Source organism: Magnolia sinica, chromosome 12 (genome assembly GCF_029962835.1).
Source record: "Magnolia sinica isolate HGM2019 chromosome 12, MsV1, whole genome shotgun sequence".
Taxonomy (NCBI): Eukaryota; Viridiplantae; Streptophyta; class Magnoliopsida; order Magnoliales; family Magnoliaceae; genus Magnolia; species Magnolia sinica.
The window spans coordinates 69755375-69774157 of record NC_080584.1 but is presented as its reverse complement, the minus strand read 5'-3'; the positions used below and the strand labels follow the sequence as shown (position 1 = coordinate 69774157).

The 18783-nt window shown below is 38.4% G+C and overlaps 1 pseudogene; it reads right to left on the bottom strand.

The window, feature by feature from the left end:
• Positions 1–15885: 15885 nt before the first annotated feature.
• Positions 15886–18505, bottom strand: LOC131220219 (ubiquitin-conjugating enzyme E2 22-like; annotated as a pseudogene).
• Positions 18506–18783: the final 278 nt, after the last annotated feature.

Genomic DNA, 18783 nt, shown 5'->3' with positions numbered 1-18783 from the left:
AGGATTTCGCAAGAACTTCCTGCGAGGGGAAGCTTGGTGGGGTCTACCGTGATATTCGTTGAGAAATCCACACCGTCTATACTTTTTGCTACATCATGATAGGGCATGAGCCCAAAAATAAGGTAAACCCAAAACTCAAGTAGGCCACACAATGGGAAACAGTTGAATGTCTACTGTTGAAACAATTTTGGGGCCATATAAGTTTTGGATCATATATATATATATATATATATATATATATATATATATATATATATATATATATATTAGTGTGTGTTTTCAGTTCATACAAGTGGGAATGATCTTTAAAATGGTTTGGATGGCATAAAAACATTAAAGTGGATCAGGAAGGTCTCAACCATAGGCATTTCTTTCCCAACTTTTTCCTCCCGGGTGGCCCATTTGAGTTTTGGATCCACTTTATTTTTGGTCTCGTGTCCTAAAATAAGCTAGAAAAATAAATAAACTGGGTGGATTTCTAACGTAAGGGAGAGTCCACATAGCTTCCCAGCTCAGGAACTTACTCCGAGAGCCGTTGGCAGGGAAACCACGTCCCACCAGGACATCAGACCCTTTCTAGAGACCAACGGTCCTGGCAGGGGATCCGGGAGCCCCACTGTGATATATATGTTTTATCCATGCCGTTTATCCATTTTGACAAGTCATTTTAGGGCATGAGACTAAAAAGGAGGCTGATCAAAGGCTTAAATAGACCACACCATAGGAAAAAGGGGGGATTGAACTCCTACCGTTGTGGGGCCACAGAAGTTCTGTATCAATCTAATATCGATGTTCCTCATGAACAGGTTGGATGTAAAATAAACATCATGGTGGGCCCTAGGAAGGTTTCAATGTTGGCATCATTGTCACCACTGCTTTCTAAGGTTTGGTCCACTTAAGCCTTAGATCTGCCTCCTTTTCGGTCTAACGTAATAAAATGATTTTTCAAGATGGATGAACGGTGTGGATAAAACACATGCATGACGGTTGCCTCTCGGATCCCCTGCCAGACGTCCTATACAATCCGCGTCCTACAAAATCTTGTGCAAGAGAAGTGGAAATACAGTCCTGAATGCATCAGAACGCATAGTTAGTTCATCCAGACAGTTGGTTTCTGTGGGACCCATGTGAGATACAAGACCCAAAAATCTTCCACATCTGAACCCTTGCTTTGCATTTTATTGAATTTCAATTCATGGGCAACCGATCAGATTGAGAGGAACTCTAGTACCAGAAAAATTTCAGTAGACCGCATTCAAATCACGGAAAATAAGATCAATGGTCTAGATGGCCGGAACATGGACCCCATATGTATATAATGCCGCATCAGTAAACTATACTTGTTTTGATACATTGGGATATCATAGTTCCCTCAAAGAAAGGTGGGGGGTATGGGATCGTGGATCCAATGATGTGCACAATATTCTAGGATTTTTAGGCCAATGGTTCATTGATCCAGACCATTGGTCTATATGGACCTCTTTTTTTATTTTTTTTTATTTTTTATTTTTAATACAAATTTGAAGATATTACATATCTGAGGATCCTAGCCACTGACCTCCCCTTCCTTTTGCCATCCACTTGCATGTAAACAGAAATGTTAGGAATGTACCACTGAGGTCCGTCCATGGTGGGGTCCACCGGACCAATTGCCTGGATGATGAACCGTGGGTAGGGATGGGCTCAGGCTGGGCCAATGAGCTCAGGCAGTGGCTTGAAAGTTAGGTCATGGTGCACAACTCTTACACGAATATGAGAATGATCACAGTTTTAGTAGGGCAACCGGTACTACTAGACGGTTCTATGTGGGCCCCACAATGATGTATATGTTTTATCCACGCCGTTCATCCATTTTGGGTCATTATTTTTATGTCAGGTGCCAAAAAATGAGGTATATTTAGTTCTAATGTGGACCACACCATAGGAAAATAGTGGTGATTGAACGCTCACCATTGAAAACTTTGTAGGGTCCACTGTAATATTTATTTTCCATCCTAACCTGTTGATAAGGTGACAAAGACCTAGATGAAGGGTAAAAACAAATATCAGCTTGATCCAAAACTTTTGTGGCCCTAAGGAAGTTTTTAATGGTGGCCGTTCAATCACCACTGTTTCATATAGTGTGGTCCAACTGATATATTGACCTACCTCATTTTTTGACTCATAAACTAAAATGATCCGGAAAAATGAATGTACGGTGTGGATAAAACGCATACATCATAGTGGGGCCCGACAGTAGGCAAACCGCGCCCCCTTCAGGAGCCTTTCTAACCGCTTTGATGGCCCCAATGGTCTGCCGTCTTATGGAGGGAGACCATACGGTGGTTTTGGGTAGAACAGGAAAATGGCAAACCCATCTCTCCAAAGCACACTTGGCAGGGTGATCTATCATTTAGGACCGTCCATCTTATCACCCGTACAGTTAATTGTCCAAAATACACTGAATGGATGGTCCTGGCCGTCAATTCTTCCTATTAAATGATGATCTTCTCGGATTTTCACCTTTTTTTTTTCGCAGTCCATTGAAGGCCCCATTTCCTACGGCTAGGATAGTCAGTTCAGTGTGATATACAGCTATGGGCCTTCCAAGGGCAAGATCCACTAGACGGTCTAGATCGACATTTTTGAATGCATTGGAAATTCCAAATGGCCCTTCATGCATGCGACGTCCACAAACCACTTTCACCTGTTTGGAATTGGGAGCAACGAGGCAGAGCCGTCGGGGAATTTGATAGAAAGCGAGCCCACGTCAAGGCTACCGTGCAGGGTCATGTTTGCACCGCCAGATGAGATCCTCGTGACAGATCTGGACCATTCATTAGGTAAAGTGCATTTGAATTTGGTCCGTTCGAGTTTTTCCTTTATGACCGTCCAATTATCTCGTACGAGTTATCCTAGGTATGTGTAAATGGTACGCTTGCTCGTGAATGGAACACATCTCTGACATGGCTGCCATCAAACTGTTCCAGTCCCACATGGTGGCTGTGATGCCACTGCATTCTAGAAAAACTCGAGGGCCTGTTTGGTAACCCTTAAAATTCGTTCTTCTCTTACTCAATTGTAGTGATACATTCCTAGAAGACAGATAATGGCCAACTCAGTGGATGACTATCGATTGAGCCCAATGTATTGTTGAAAAGCTATCAACCTACTTTAAATATTGGCTAATCACTCAAAATTCATTAACGTTAACAAAATTCAACCATTTTTTAGGCTAAAATAAAATTTTAAATTAAAATTTATTATTTTTTGTAAGTTTTGTGTTTGCTATTTTTAAGATCTTAAAAGTCCGGTTGTAGTGAAGAATTTTTATTTTAATTATCTAAGGATTATTTATCAGTTTTAGTGGGATTACACGTCTTATTACTAATTTTGATAAATTTTAATATTTTAGAAAAGTATTCTTTTTTTTAGTGAAATTAAGGTCAAAGGATCCTTTTCCTTATATAAGGATATTAGATACATCGTAAGCAACAATTTATATTTATATATATATATATATATATATATATATATATCAAATTTTATTTATCATTTTTAGAGTTTTTTTTTTTTTTTTTTTTTCCTTGAGGTTTCGGAGCGTACACTTAAAAAACAGATGGTGATCTCTTTTCTTGATTCAGGTATCTGCTAAGTTATTTTGTATTAGAGAGAGGCCTTTCCTTGGCTCATGACGTTCCATAGTGGAACACATGATGACAATCTTACTACTAAAGTTTTGAGGAATTAATTATTATTTGATGTAAAATTTGAAGCATTTTAATGGGGAAACCAACAGTTTATGTAAGATATGCATGCAATGATTGTTTAGTTGCCCGAGTTTTTGGAGCACTTTCAAGCCTAGGCAACAGACATTCCTAAGGCTTGTTATTGACTAGTTCTTGGTTCAGTTGATACAACACATGCTCCATATCTTAGAGCCCAGCACAATGGTGACAAGTGTATCGGTGAGGAAGTGGATGAGATCATCCTCTAATAAAGAAGGCAAGGAGCCATTGAACAAGAATAAGGCTACCTACTTAAGGGTAGATATCCCTCCTTTTAATGTCAAGCCTCATATTGAAGACTTCTTCAACTAATTCACAGAGGTAGATGGTTTCTTCAATTGTATGGAAATTGTTGATGAGAATAAAGTAAAGTTAGTAGTATATAAGTTCAAGAATAGAGCTACAACATGGTGGGAGCAACTCCAACTATCATGGATGTGGTACTTGAAGGTACCAATATGAATATCACCTCGGATAAAGAAGCCAATGTGAGTGTAATTCCTGCTAGCATACTATAATAAGTTATTGTTTCAAAATGACTAAACTTATCACCAAGAGCGTCATATATATAATGAGGGATTATATGGAAGAATTCTACTGCTTATGCTTATCCTCAAGTAAAAACAAATCACAAGTAGTAAGGGTTTATAGGTAGACTACGTGGGACAATACAAGTTAGGGTGATGATGCAGCCTATTTGGACCCTTACTGAGGTTGTCAAATTGGAGACTGAAAAGGAGACAAGTAGAGAGCCATGATCAAAGACAAGCAATGAGGGAAATTGTCACTATTAAACCATTATGTGTTACAATACATGCTCAAGGAAAAAGTCCTGCTAGGGGACGTTCCTAGCCTCTCATTGCCACCGACAAAGATTTGGGGAGTGGACAATCTAAGCAAAAGGGAGGAGCAACTAATATTAGAAATGCATCTCAAAAACCCCTATGCTCCATATTAACTGACTAAATGTTATGGGTGTGGTAAACCTAGGCAACAATCACACCATTTTTCTCAAAGGTAGATGGCTAAGCTATAGGATAGACAAGCTAAATCTTTGTCTTAAATCTAGTAAGATACATGGTCTGTCGATGCTATCGACAATCCGTTCGATGTCACCTTCGATAGCATTGAACAGTGCTCGATACTATCGAGATTTTTCAGATTTTCTCTAGTTGGTCGCTGACTTATCTAGGCACTTTTTTCAATGCCATCGATGGATGTTCGATTAAACCTTTGATGACATCGAAACTGGATATATGCAATTGAGATTTTATGAAAAATTGGGTTTTGTCTTTGGACAGTTTAGGTGTTAGTTCGATGCCATCGAATGTTTTGAGCAAAATTTTGTGGATTTGCTAGATCTGTGAAATTTGTTTTCAATTTTGTTTGGGATTCTCCCATAGGCTATAAATATGCGTGTAAACGGGATTGAGATGTATTCCAAGGGTTTTTAAATAGTTATAGGGTTTCAAAGGGGTAGAGCAAGGGTGAGATTCGGGGTTGTTCGAATCGGATAAGCCTTCTCTCTTTGTAATTTTTGCTTTCATAGTGAATTTATGTCACTTTGTGCCATAGGTTTTTTTTTTTCCAAAAGGGTTTTCCATGTTAAATCGTTGTGTTCTCCTTTGTGTTTGCTTGGTGCTATCTGATTGTTATCCTAAATTCATCTTTATATAATTCCACCGTTCTCTCAATAATATACACTCCAAAGTGGGATGAAGACATACATCAAAATGATATCTTCAAGACCACATACATGATTCCCCGAAATATCTAAAAAGTGGTCATAGAAAGAGCAACTTTAAGAACACAATGTCTAAGGTAGTGATAGACATTTACAGTTGAAGATGAAAATTGCATTTCTTTATACACAATTATCTAAATCAAGAAGATAAGTGAAACAAAGATGATTGACAAATCCTTAGTTCCAGTTTTGATTGGTGAACATTATAAATGTGAAGTTGTGTGATGGAAACATTGTTATAAGATACTTGGACAATCATGTTAGCGTGATGTCGATTCTACCCATAGAAGCATGGATAACATCTATATATTCTTTAAAGATGGGAATAGGATTACCCTTGCTCCTATGAGTGGAGAAAACTGACCCCACACTTCCTAAGTAGAGGGGTAGTCTTTCCTACCAGTAGTTGGCGTAAGGCTTAGAGTCGGTATGAAAAAATTACGTGATCAAATAGAGAACTTAAGGAGATTATAATTTAAGAAGATCTAACATTTTAATTATCACTTAATAAGAGCAGGCATTTCAAATATTTCAACATGTTACGGGAAGGCAATCTAGTAGTGGTGTACCTAAGAAACGAACGGTTGCCAAAAGAAGCATATGACAAGTGAAAGGATATGAAGATCAAACTATATATGCTTATATCGTTAATCTTCTTGAGATATTGTGTATGTTCCTTATGCCAAACTTCTTTGAATTTCGTGCACCAAAAAACCATAACAAACTACCGATTAATTTAAGGAAGATTTCTCTTCAAGTGGAGGGGACTAATGTAGGAAGGGTAGATGACGAATCAATAAATGGCTAGAATCACACAAATTTACATAGAAAGGGCTTTGGTTGGGAAAAATGGCCTAAACACACAATATAGCTTTTGATTCCTATAACTTTGTGATTTGTTATCTATTTCACACTTATAATATATTGTTGGAAAGTTATCGTCGAGTTCCTTGCCCTAACTAATCACCTAAGGTTCATTAGCTCCAAAATGACTTTAGAAAATTCTATCATTTTAAGGGTCGGATTAGAATCACAAGTTAAAATTTACTATTTTTAGTAAGTTTGGTTTTTATTATTTTTAAGATTTTAAAAGTCTAGTTGTAAACTATTTATTTTAGTCATTTAAGAGTTGTTTACAAGTTTTGGTAGCATTAGAAGTCTTTTTATTATTTTAAAAAATTTTACTATTTCAAAAGATTCCTATTTTGACTCCAATTAGAGCTTATGGTTTCTTTTACTTAAGTCATCAGGTACATTATAAGCAACACTTCATCCAATATTATTATATTTTGTTTCTTGTTTTTATAGATTTTCTTTATGGATTCAAGGGATATGGTTGAGAAGCATATGATGATTTCTTACTTTTATGCACACACCCACAGTATTAAATTTGTATAGTATATATATATAACATCGACATGTCAAACAAAGGACAAAGTACCCCCTCTGGGGGAGGGCGGGTTACTAGCTCTGTTCACCTCCGGGATACCCGTATAACAGTTGCTTTGCGCTGGGGGAGGGCGGGTTACCAGCTCTGTTCACCTCCGGGATACCCGTATAACAGTTGCTTTGCGCATGTGTGCACACACATAACAGTGCAATGAATGGTCCTCGGATGATGATCAATGCAAATAGATCACTTTCTGCCTTCCCTCCAACTCTGTCGATCTAGTACCGACGCTGCTGGTTCGCCATTAGACCCGACCCCATGGAAGAGCCTCTCCCTGATCATATTCACAAGTGAGGGATGATCTCATGTAACCGTTTGCGATGATCTCCATGTAACCGTCCCAATGTAGACCAAGAAAAGAAGGGTCATCACTCCAGGGACTCCGACGGGAACTGTTGAAGCGAGAAGTGCTGATTGTCGAGTCTTTAGCATAGGGCTTTTTGCTTGCTCGTTTAAGCAGGAGTCAACGTTAAAATGCCTGGGTTAGTCACTGCCCAGGTGATCAGATTCCGGACATCTTTCTTGACTCTTCACTTCTTCACAGGTCGAGATATATATATATATATATATATATATATATATATATATATATATATATATATATATATATATATATATATATATATTTTGTGAGTCGGTCTTGATCAAATTTTCCTTGGTAGTCAGTCTCTTAGAACCTTGAATATTGTAAAGACATTGTAAGACATTGTAGTTAAAGTTAAGGGTATTTTAGTAAGTTTAAAATGTAGCAGATATTCATCATAGACTCAGATTTCATTGCAAAAAGCCAATGAATGACTCATATTTCATCCGATGGAGGCCTTGCAACTCTCTCTGATAAAGAAGATTGTTCATATCCACGTGCATCACATGGTCACACAGCCTTTTCTGATTTCTCTTTTCCTTCTTGTCTTCATGGGCGTTGTATGTGCCTCACCCCTTATTATACGTAATTCTAATTAACTATGCATACATAGTTACAATTAATTAAAATGAGATGAGGTGGTTACCAAACAAGCCCTAAGACTGACAAACTGATAGTGGGAGGCATCTACATCAGGTGTGAATCAGCCATCCCATTTGATGTTTCAAGAGGGGCCATCCCATTAATTTTTCAAAACGGGTCAAGAATAAAATCCAAGTAGACTAGGACTCGGTCAGATCTTTTAACCATGCTAACCACAACAGCCCAACTCATTCGTGAAACACGTCTACGAGCCCCATGGTCCAAATTAAAAACATACTATTAGGCCCGGGTTCACTCAACTCTTATCTGTTTATGTAGCAGGCCTCATTTTCAGTTTAAAAGAATAACATTTTAATAAGTTTGGGGATTAAGAGATTGTTATTTATGAACTTTTCATAAGTGGGTCCCATCAGTTCGGATTAGGGTTAACCTGTGTTTGAGCTGGTGGTCTCATTTTCGGACACGGATTAGTACTAACCCCACGAGGACCGGCTAGACATGGATGGTCGTAGTAGGAGCTCTATAAGGCTCTCCGTGATGTATGTCTTTTATTTAAGCTGTTTATCCATTTTGACGGATCATTTTAGGGTATGATCTGAAAAAGGAGGCAGAATTGAAAGCTTGAGCGGATCACACCACATGGAGCAGTGTGCTGTTTATCCATTTTGACAGATCATTTTAGGGTATGATCCGGAAAAGGAGGCAGAATTGAAGGCTTGAGTCGATCACACCACATGGAGCAGTGTTGACAACGACACCCGCCATTGAAACCTTTGCAGGGCCACCGTGATTTTTATTTCCCATCAAACCTGTTTATAAGGTCACACATACACGAATGAAAGGAAAACACACACACACACACACACACACACACACACATATATATATATATTAGCTTGATCCAAAACTGGTGCGAAATTGGAGAATCAAACACTGCATCTCTTAGGCTCTTCAGGAAATTGGTCTCTCTCTCTCTCTCTCTCTCTCTCTCTCTCTCTCTCTCTCTCTCTCTCTCTATATATATATATATATATATATATATATATATATATATATATTAGCTTGATCCAAAACTTTTATTGTCTGGTTCACTTGCGCCTTCAATCTGCATCCTTTTTGAGCTCATGCCCTAAAATGATATTTTAAAATAGATGGGCGAATACATCAAGGTGGGCCCACAGAGCCCCTGCCAGGACCGTCCGTCTCTAGCCACGTCCTGGAGGGGGTAGTACCCAATCCGCGCCCCTCATTTTCTGACCCGTATTATATGATACGTGTAGCCCAAATCCATCTAAGAAGCGGGTATTCAGTGCGGTCCAGACCCGTGTAAGAAGAGGTCAGGTCCCATCACCAGCTCTTATAAAGCCATTTATCCATCATACGCGTGGAACTAAGATGCATGAATCAGGACCGTCCATCTAATTGCTCCGACGCCGGAAAGCAACTGGATCAAGATCTACACCATTCGGATGATCGAAGCCATCTGGACGGTGGCTTTCAAACGATGGCAGGAAGCAACAACCATCAACGGCAGACATTCAGCTGAGAAAAGTGCAAAGCGGATAAGGGCCGTGTGATTCACCGGTATTTGTGGTCCTTGCACATGAAGCCTCGCCAGATGGATTGTCCTTATTGATATCTTCCCATTCCACGTGTACGGTTGAGAGTTGTCTCTACTCTCTTCTGGCTCGTCTGGCTCTACAGTATCATCTGGCCTGGCCCATGATTTTGACATAAACAAAAAGGAGAAATACTAATTGCACTTTCAAGTACATATCCTCACACGTAGAAAGGAGTCACGCATGTGTAAGATTGAATCTGATCAGATCAGCCGGCAATCCTTGCTGTATAGATTCTATGCATCACAATGAGGTGGGCCACATATGTACAAATAATTTGAACCGTTCACTAAATTTTCTAACCGCTAATTTTTTTTTTTTACAGGTGTGGGCCTATCTGATGTTCTCATCGCCTGATTTCGCATGTATGGTATTTACATTGCTTTTATTGGCTGATGAATGGATCCGATATTCTACATGTGTGCAGCATGTTCACGCGTGTGGAGTGCACTTTCAAAATGCACTTGTGCGACTGCAAATGGCAATCCTAAAGGAAGTGACAGCAACGCATGGAAAGATATGATATAGAAGTAAAATGCCAATAATTGGGGGACAAAACAATTAATAGGACGAAGGGAATTTATTTGTTACTCTGGCAGAGTATGATACTTGATACGCAGTCACCTGTCATGCATAAACTCAAACTAAGCCAACTAATTTGTTAAAATCAATGTTATAATTCACATTCCCGAAATTATATTAGTCGAACAATCCTATCCTTTCTTAGTCGACACGTGTCCACTGAAATAAGACCATTGGCTATTTTACACTTTCAACCGTCCAATAAATATACACTAATCCAACATTCAGATAATCGAATAGTTCTTAATTTTGGTCGATGATACATCTAACCTGATACCCATAATTTGGGTGGTTCAATTTGAATTACTTATATGCGTTGTAATCAACTTCTAAGTGCGTGTGTATCAACCATCACGCTCTTCCCGAGTATCAAAGTTTTTCTCCGGGACAAATTAAAAGAAAGTCCATATCTTATCATCTTTTCCTTTTCTGGAATGCTGACCTTTTGAGTGGGCCAGCGGAAATTGATTGCATGTGTTTTCTGGCACGTGCATAACTGTTGTAGCACGTGCACTGTTACGTGCGGGGCCATGGGAATGCTATCAGCCAATCATGTGAAAGCTAGCACGTTGATCGGATGGCTGTGATTGGGAGAGCACCGATTAGGGGATAAGGTTTGTTGGCCAAATGGGACGCGGATTGCCTGTGCATGCCGGGGCACATGAATTTCCTGTAGTCGAAAGCTATGTGGGGTCCACAGAGATTCCCATGACAAATCCACTCCGTCCATCTGTTTTGCAGGACAACAATTGTTAAGGATTCTAAAAATAAGGAAGATCCAAAAATTATATGGGCCACACCACAAAAAAAAAGGGGGATTGAATGCCTACCATTGGAAACTTTGTGGGAGGCCCTATCAGGATGACATTTGTGCCTACAGTTTATATGAGTAGTAATAACGCTATTAACGGTTTGTATAGCATATAAACATCATGGTCGGCTGCAGGAAGGTTTTAATGGTGGATGTTTCCGTTCCAACTGTTTGTCTAGTGTGGCAAACTTGAGGGTTTGATGTATCTTATTTTTATATTACAATCCTATTGAGGTCTTTCAAAACTGATGGACGGAGTGGATTTGTTACGGGCTTCTCTGTGGGCACCATTCAACTTCCGGCTATAGGAACTTCCTTTGCTCCGCATGCGGCGAAATATATCTGGAGTACATTGTACTGTTGTACCACCGCCATATATGCACCTAGAACTGATATGGGTGCCTCTACCACGCTAGATGTTGATCTCGACCGTTCATTTATTAGTTTCTGCCTTGAATGCTACGGAATGGGACACTTTCCAAGCTTTTCCTTTTACATCATGGTTATTTTTGGTCCATGTGCAATCCAAAGCAGATTCCTCCTATCCAGTTGTTGCCATCAAGGTCTGGTTCGCTTGGACCCCACACAGGAATTTACTCATTTTATAACCATTGGATCCTAGCTCTCCAATCTTTGATATTTTTTCAACGAATGTGGACCCATGTTTTCTGTCTTGAACCTTCTTTTTGTTAGCCATTTTCCCATCCTTTGATATTAGTGTGGTCCATCTATAGTGGGCCATATTACATCAACAGTTAGGTTCACTGTACCATGGACCCCACTTGGACTATACTGAGGGCCCTGTGTGAGTATAGAACTAGTGAAATGGCTAATTCATTAATTTATGACTTGGGTGTGCTTGGTTGCACCAAATTTAATGAACCTGCCTTGAACAAAAACGGATTGGCTACTCCCCTGCCAATGGTGGCTGGTGGTCGGTGCTCTGTAGGCCTCACCATGATGTATGTGTTTCATCCATTTTTACAGATCATTTTAGGCTTGATTGCGAAAATGAGAAGGATATAGATCTCGGCTGGACCACACCAGAGGAAAACAATGGTGATTGGATATCCACCATTAAAATCCTCCTAAGGCCCACTGTACTTTTTATTTGACATCCAATCTGTTGATTAGGTCATACAGACCTAGATTATGAGAAAAAACAAAGATCAACTTGATCCCAAACTTTTATGGCACCCAAAAAGTTTTTAATGGTCAACCTTCAATCAACACTGTTTCCTGTAATGTGGTCCACTTGAGATTGTCATATGTCTAATTTTTGGTCTCATATCATAAAATGATCTATTAAAAATATATGGATGGCATGGATGAAACGCATACATCATGGTGGGGCTCACAGAGCACCGGGAGTAGCCAATCTGTTCCCGTCGAGAACATGTTTAAGCCCTTCCGTTCTAACATATTTATTTTTGCAATTTCAACGTCAGTCTGGGGGCGTTTTGGCATCTCTATGGATAGGGGCTCCTTTTGCATCTCCACTCAAATTTAATAAGAGCTTTTCCCATAAGAGTTATTCTAATAAACTCTTTTTATTCTAGCTCATTTTAAATAATCTTGTTTGGTAAAATTACTTTTTTAAAATTGAAAAAATTATAATTTAAAACAAACATGTTTGGCAAAACATTTTTAAATAATAGATTTAGTAAAATTACTTTTTTAAAATTGAAAAAATTATAATTTAAAACAAACATGTTAGGCAAAACATTTTTAAATAAGAGATTTTCTTAAGAGTAGTTTGTCTTTTTTAAAGTTAGGAAAGCTTCATTATAAGAGCAATCCATATGGTTGTTTTGGTGGACCTCACTATAAATGAACTGTCCCCCGAATGGTAAAAGATTGGATGGCTACCTACAATCTTTATGTTAGTACATTTGGGCCATTCATTATGTTGGATATTAGATGTGGATCGTGCATCATAAGGAGCTCATCTTTGTTGTGGACTATCCATTCTGTGAGCCAAACCTTTCAAAGTAGGTTGTTTAATATACAAGGCCTATTTTGGATGTGGACCATTCATCTTTAGGGGCTCACCTTGATGCAAGCCATCCATCATCTGGGGCCTACTATCAATGCTAATTATCCTTTATGTGGGGCCCCTCAATGTCCACCACTTATCACCCATCACGTGAAGTCCACATTTGATGTGTTTATCGTGTGGGGCCTAACCCTACCTTCGAAGTGGATTGTCCATCATGTGGGGCCCACTTTTGATATCCATCATTTATCATATAGGGTGGACCTTCTATGTGGATCATCCATGATGTGGCCCACTTTGGATATGAGTCATCCATCATGCGAGACCATGGATGTGGGCTGTCTATTAGGTAGGGCCCACTTGATATGGATTGTCCATTATGAGGGCCACACTTTTATGTGGGCTATCCATCATGTGAAGCCCACTTTGTTCTTTATGTGGGCCCACCTTAATACGGACCATTCATTATGTGGGGCCCCAACTTCAATATGAGTCGTTCATCATGTGGGCCCACCTTTGATGTCAACCAACCATCATGTGGGCCTGCCTTCAATAACCATCATCCATCATGTGGGTCCTACCTTTGATGTCGATCACTCATCAAATAGGGCCAACCTGATGTGGATGTTCCGTCATGTAGGGCCACACTTTGATGTGGGCCATCCATTATGTGGGGCCCACCTTTGATGTGAATCTGTAGACTTGCTTCTCAGAGAACTTTGGAAATGAAAATTTGAAGGTACTTCAAAAGTGTATGTTCATCTCTCGGGAAAATGTCAAAGAAAAGCTGTAGCAAATTGTCGAATATTGTGCTACTATTGAATTTTTTTTAATAAAACACTGGAAGAATATGACTATTATTTTCAAAATACCAAAGATTATGCCACTGTTGGTATTCTTTTCTTTTTTTTTCCCCCTCTCATTTTGCAAATTGAAAACTTTACCGACAGATGGAACACCAAATGATCATCTTAGGTTATTGTATGGTGGGCCCCACTTTGTTAAGAAATTTGACATTTTCAAGGTCATGAGAATGTTATTAAAAGAAATTCCTTAATTTGTTAACTAATGAGTAATATGAGGGGTGGTTCCGTTTTCCATGCTTGGAGGCTGTTTTATTTTTATTTTATTTTTTTAAATTTTAAATTAAATTTTTTTTTTTTTTTTGAATGCTAATTCAGAGTTGTACAATAGGCGAGGCCCTTTGTTTTTGTGGAACCCACTCGAATGATCCTCTTTGTACGTCCATTTATTTTATATCAGCCAAGTTATAGTTGGTGTGCTCCCATCTTTCTGAAAACAGAGAGTAATTATTGATTTCCTCATTGGAACTCCATCTTGAAGAGGATTGGTTGAGATTGACTGAGTGGGGATAAATGAAGCGTCCTACAGGTTTCAAGGTTGGTCTTTTGGATAGTTGGATGTTTTTTTTGTCAGAGTGAAATGGCTGGTTAGTACTAATATTTTCCATAACATATCTTTTTGATCAGTGGTTTTCTAAAGCCCAAGTAAGGTGCAAGTCTAACCCTCTCATAGGCACACAAGGTTTTTCTTTATCTACCACATTAGAAAACAAGAAAGTTCTTTATGCTCGAGTAGAAGTTTGGTTAAACGCAATCATTCTCTTCAGATGCTTCTTCATGGAACCGTTTGTAACATTTCTCATAGGTCCCAATCTATATATATATATATATATATATATATATATATATATATATATATATATATATATATATATATATATATATATATAAAAAAGTCAATTTTTGTGGAACCCACTTGAATGATCCTATTTGTGCATCCTTTTATTTTCTATCAACCAAGTTACAGGTGGTGTGCTACCACCTTTCTGAAAAAAGAGAGTAATTATTGATTTCCCTATTGGAACTCCATCTTGAAGAGGATTAGTTGAGATTGACTGAGTGGGGATAAAGGGAGCTTCTTATAGGTTTCAAGGTTGGTCTTTTGGGTAGCTGAATGTTTTTTCATAGGAGTGAAATGGCTGGTTAGTACTAAGATTTTTCATAACATATCTTTTTGATTAGTGGTTTTGTAAAGCCCAAGTGAGGTGCAAGTCTACCCCTCTTATAGGCACACAAGGGTTTTCTCTATTTATTAATTCAGGTATTGTGCTGCCACATTTTAAACACAATCATTCTCATCCCATGCTTGTTCATGGAACTGTCACTACACTAAAATCGCGGATTTGCGACGGACCAAATCCGTCGTAAAACCCAAAAAAGACGAATTTCGTCCGTTGCTGTTTACTGGGTCCTTTTGTTTTCCGACGGATAAAATCCGTCGTTTAATCGGTGACGGATAAGGTCCGTCACAAATTACCGACAGATAAGATCCATCATAAAAAATTAAAAATCCGTCGCTGAAATTAGGAAAAACCACCGGAATTATCCGTCATTTAAAATATTGGCGACAGATAAGGTCCGTCGCTAATATGAGGAGAGCGACGGACCTCAAATCCGCCGTCTAGTGTTGTTTAGATATTAGCGACCGATTTGGTCTGTCGCTAAAATATCTGTGAAATTTTAAAAAATGTCATATTTGTGTATATTTTTTTTTGAATCTCAACACCTGATAGTCATTCAAAAAATAATTTACATGATTGTTTTATAATATCATAATCAATCAATGATTTAACATGTGCGTGCCTGAATCACCCATTTAACATTCATCAAGACAATAATCAACACAATACCAATAAAATAATTAACGGTCTATTTAATGTTTTCAGACTACAAATGCACATTAATGTCCATTTTCCATGCTACAAATGTTTATAGCAATACAACTTTCCATGCAGCCACATAGCCTAATATAGCTAAACAGGCAAAACCAAAAATAGCATAGTAGAAGACATTTCATATACCTAAGCATGTTGGCTTTAAAATTACGACGACCCAAGAGCTCGCTTATATCATTTACCCTCCAGTCCTATGCAACTTCTGCTACTGTTTGAAGCACAATTTTCTCCAAATCAAGAGCTTTCGCCTGATAGAAGAGTAGAATAATCTTTGTGAATTGCATATGACCTCTCAAGTAATAACAAATGGGATCTACATAACAAATATTCAACCATGGATTAATGTTTTCGAATGGCCTTTGTAGCAAGAACATCTATTGCTAAATTTGAATGCACGGTGTTTGTATGTTTGGAAGCCAAGCCAATTGATATTAGGCATGTGCCTTTTGGTTAGCATATATCCCTTCTAGACTATACATGTATGATGTGCTACTTCAATGAAAGAATGAAAACTTTTAAGTCATAAGAAAATTCGGACATGTAAAACATGTTACAGACTTACAAGCAGAACATGTCGCAGTCCAAGGCTTGGATTCCAATCCTTCTTCAGTGTATTGACATAGATCTCTCCATTAGTTGCAATATTTGGATGAAAGATTTGTCAGAAAGTAACCTACAGAGACAGGAGAGGTACATGGAAGTAAAATGAGCATGACGTACTTCGCCACTAGAATATCATTGAAAATGTGAAAAATGTATATTATCGCACCTTTGGGTGGCGAGTGTGGAAGTCATGTGATAATAATAGCTTCATGCGGAAAATGCCATTTTCGTATGGAGTTCCAGCTGCACGAGATGTTAAACATGCCCTCTAGTCAAGTTTGTAAAGAAGAATACTGGATTGAAAGGCATTTCTGATGACAAGTCACCTACCTGACCCTCAATATCGGCAAATATAGTGGAGAAATCATCATCATTTATACATACGTAATGCCCTTTGGTGGGATTTCATCAAGAATTTTCAATTCCTCGGCAAGTTGTTTGACCACATTTGGTGGAAGATTTTCATTTGTTGCCTGCCATAAGTAACAAACCCATAATAGATCTTCCAATGTCAGATAAAACTTCTGGGAATAATGCAGAAAACCATACAAAATACCAACAGATGCAAATCAAATAATGCAAAGGGGGAGGTGAATGTATGCACTAGAATGAGATTGCTGATGTATGCAGACTCATATAGATAGAAGCATTGGAGAATAATACAGTAAAAGAATTACCATCAGCCAAAGGGGCTAGTTAACACAATAGTGTCAAAAGAAACTCCTACCTCCTGTGCTGGAGATGTAACCGGACCTTCTGATGGATGATGCAGCAAAGTCTCTAATATTCAAATAAAAACATACAATTAACTATAATTTCATGCTCTATTTGGAAACACCATAGCAATGCTGACCAAGTTTCTGCATGAAACATCACCAAACCATCACCACTTCTATTCTATAAGCATTGATCTACATAAACTTGAAAATAAGAAGAAAAAGAAATAGCTACATCTCTGTATAGTTTAATGGTAAAGAAGCAGAAACAACATGCAGAGAGAAAAAGGACCAAAAAAACCATATGTAATCAATGTGGGACAAATCTTCCTTCTTGCAGATCATAGACATTTCAAAGAACATAAGACTAGACTCACTACCTGGCTTCTTTGAAAGATTGAACCATAACTAGCATCTTCCAATTTCCAACAAGCCAAATGCGACCAGCCTCAGGAATTCAGGAAAGTGCCAAACCAAACCTGATTTGGAGGCACATCCAACAGTGGCAGCAGAGTCTAACCACAGATTCAAACGATTCGCCCATGTCAACCCAATTTTGATGCATCAGGAATATGGTCACACAATAGATAAAAAGTTGGGACTCGTAGCTGTGCCATGCGGTCAATGAGATTCAACTTGTACCACATAACAAGTGGGAGAATGAAGAGGAATAAGAAAATTAGGGACAATAGAATATTATATTTTTCACCATTAATAAAATAATGGGTATATTCATCAGTTTGGTAAGATCATGAACAAATTTTTGTAACTTATTTGAACTTTGAATGGATACAAAATCCATCTTCGAGCCTAAAATCATTGATATGTTTCTGGGTTCTACCAATAAGGTGTATCTTTTAATTGTCTACTGAGAAAACTGCCTTAGTCAAAGTCGTAATAGTTTTCAAATTGAAGACGATTAATGGTACATGTTTGTGATAGTACAGATTCAAGCATGCACACATACCAAAAACCCAATAGTGAGAGAAAAATACTACTGAACATTTTCTCCCACACCAACAGCCAGTGCTTTTCTTGTATATCAATAACACCTTTCATTTTATGAGCTACTTGACAAGTGAAACAGCCTGATTTTTTAAGCAGAGGATCTACACAAAGAAGCCACCTGATTTGAACTGTGCTAACTTGATTTAAACTGTGCCCAGCACATGGACCTGATCCAAGACACAACCCGACCATAACTGGGTCCATCACATGGACTCGACCCGACTTGAAACCAGGTCCATCACATGGACCCAACTTGAACCCAGCTAGACCCGTCCAAAATTTGAGACCCAAACCCGGCCCAATTTCTTAATAGGTCCAAAAGATAGACTAGACATGTTAAATCAGATCTGATCCATGGGTCCTAATTACAAAGCTAGATAGGTAACTATTGACTGTCTTAATCACAAAGCCACATACCAGCTGAAAGAACAAAAAAGACAATTTCTACGCTAATAGTTTTGCATCCTGCAATGTGAACTTTCATTTCACAGTAAAGGGTGGGAAGCATATATAACACAAGAGAGAGATTCATGCTGTTATGCTAAGACCGCCACCAATGTTGTGCATTCTATGGATGTGTATCTGCTCAGTCTCAAATGAGGTCTTTGTCTGACTGTAGTCCTTTGACCAAGCTTCATCAATGTCTCCCATTCAATTCAAAATCTACACATCTAGGTGATAGGGAACAAACATTTCACATACCTATGCTCCAAAAAACTTGCAGCATAATTTTTCCACTCGCTGATATCTCCCAATGCCGAT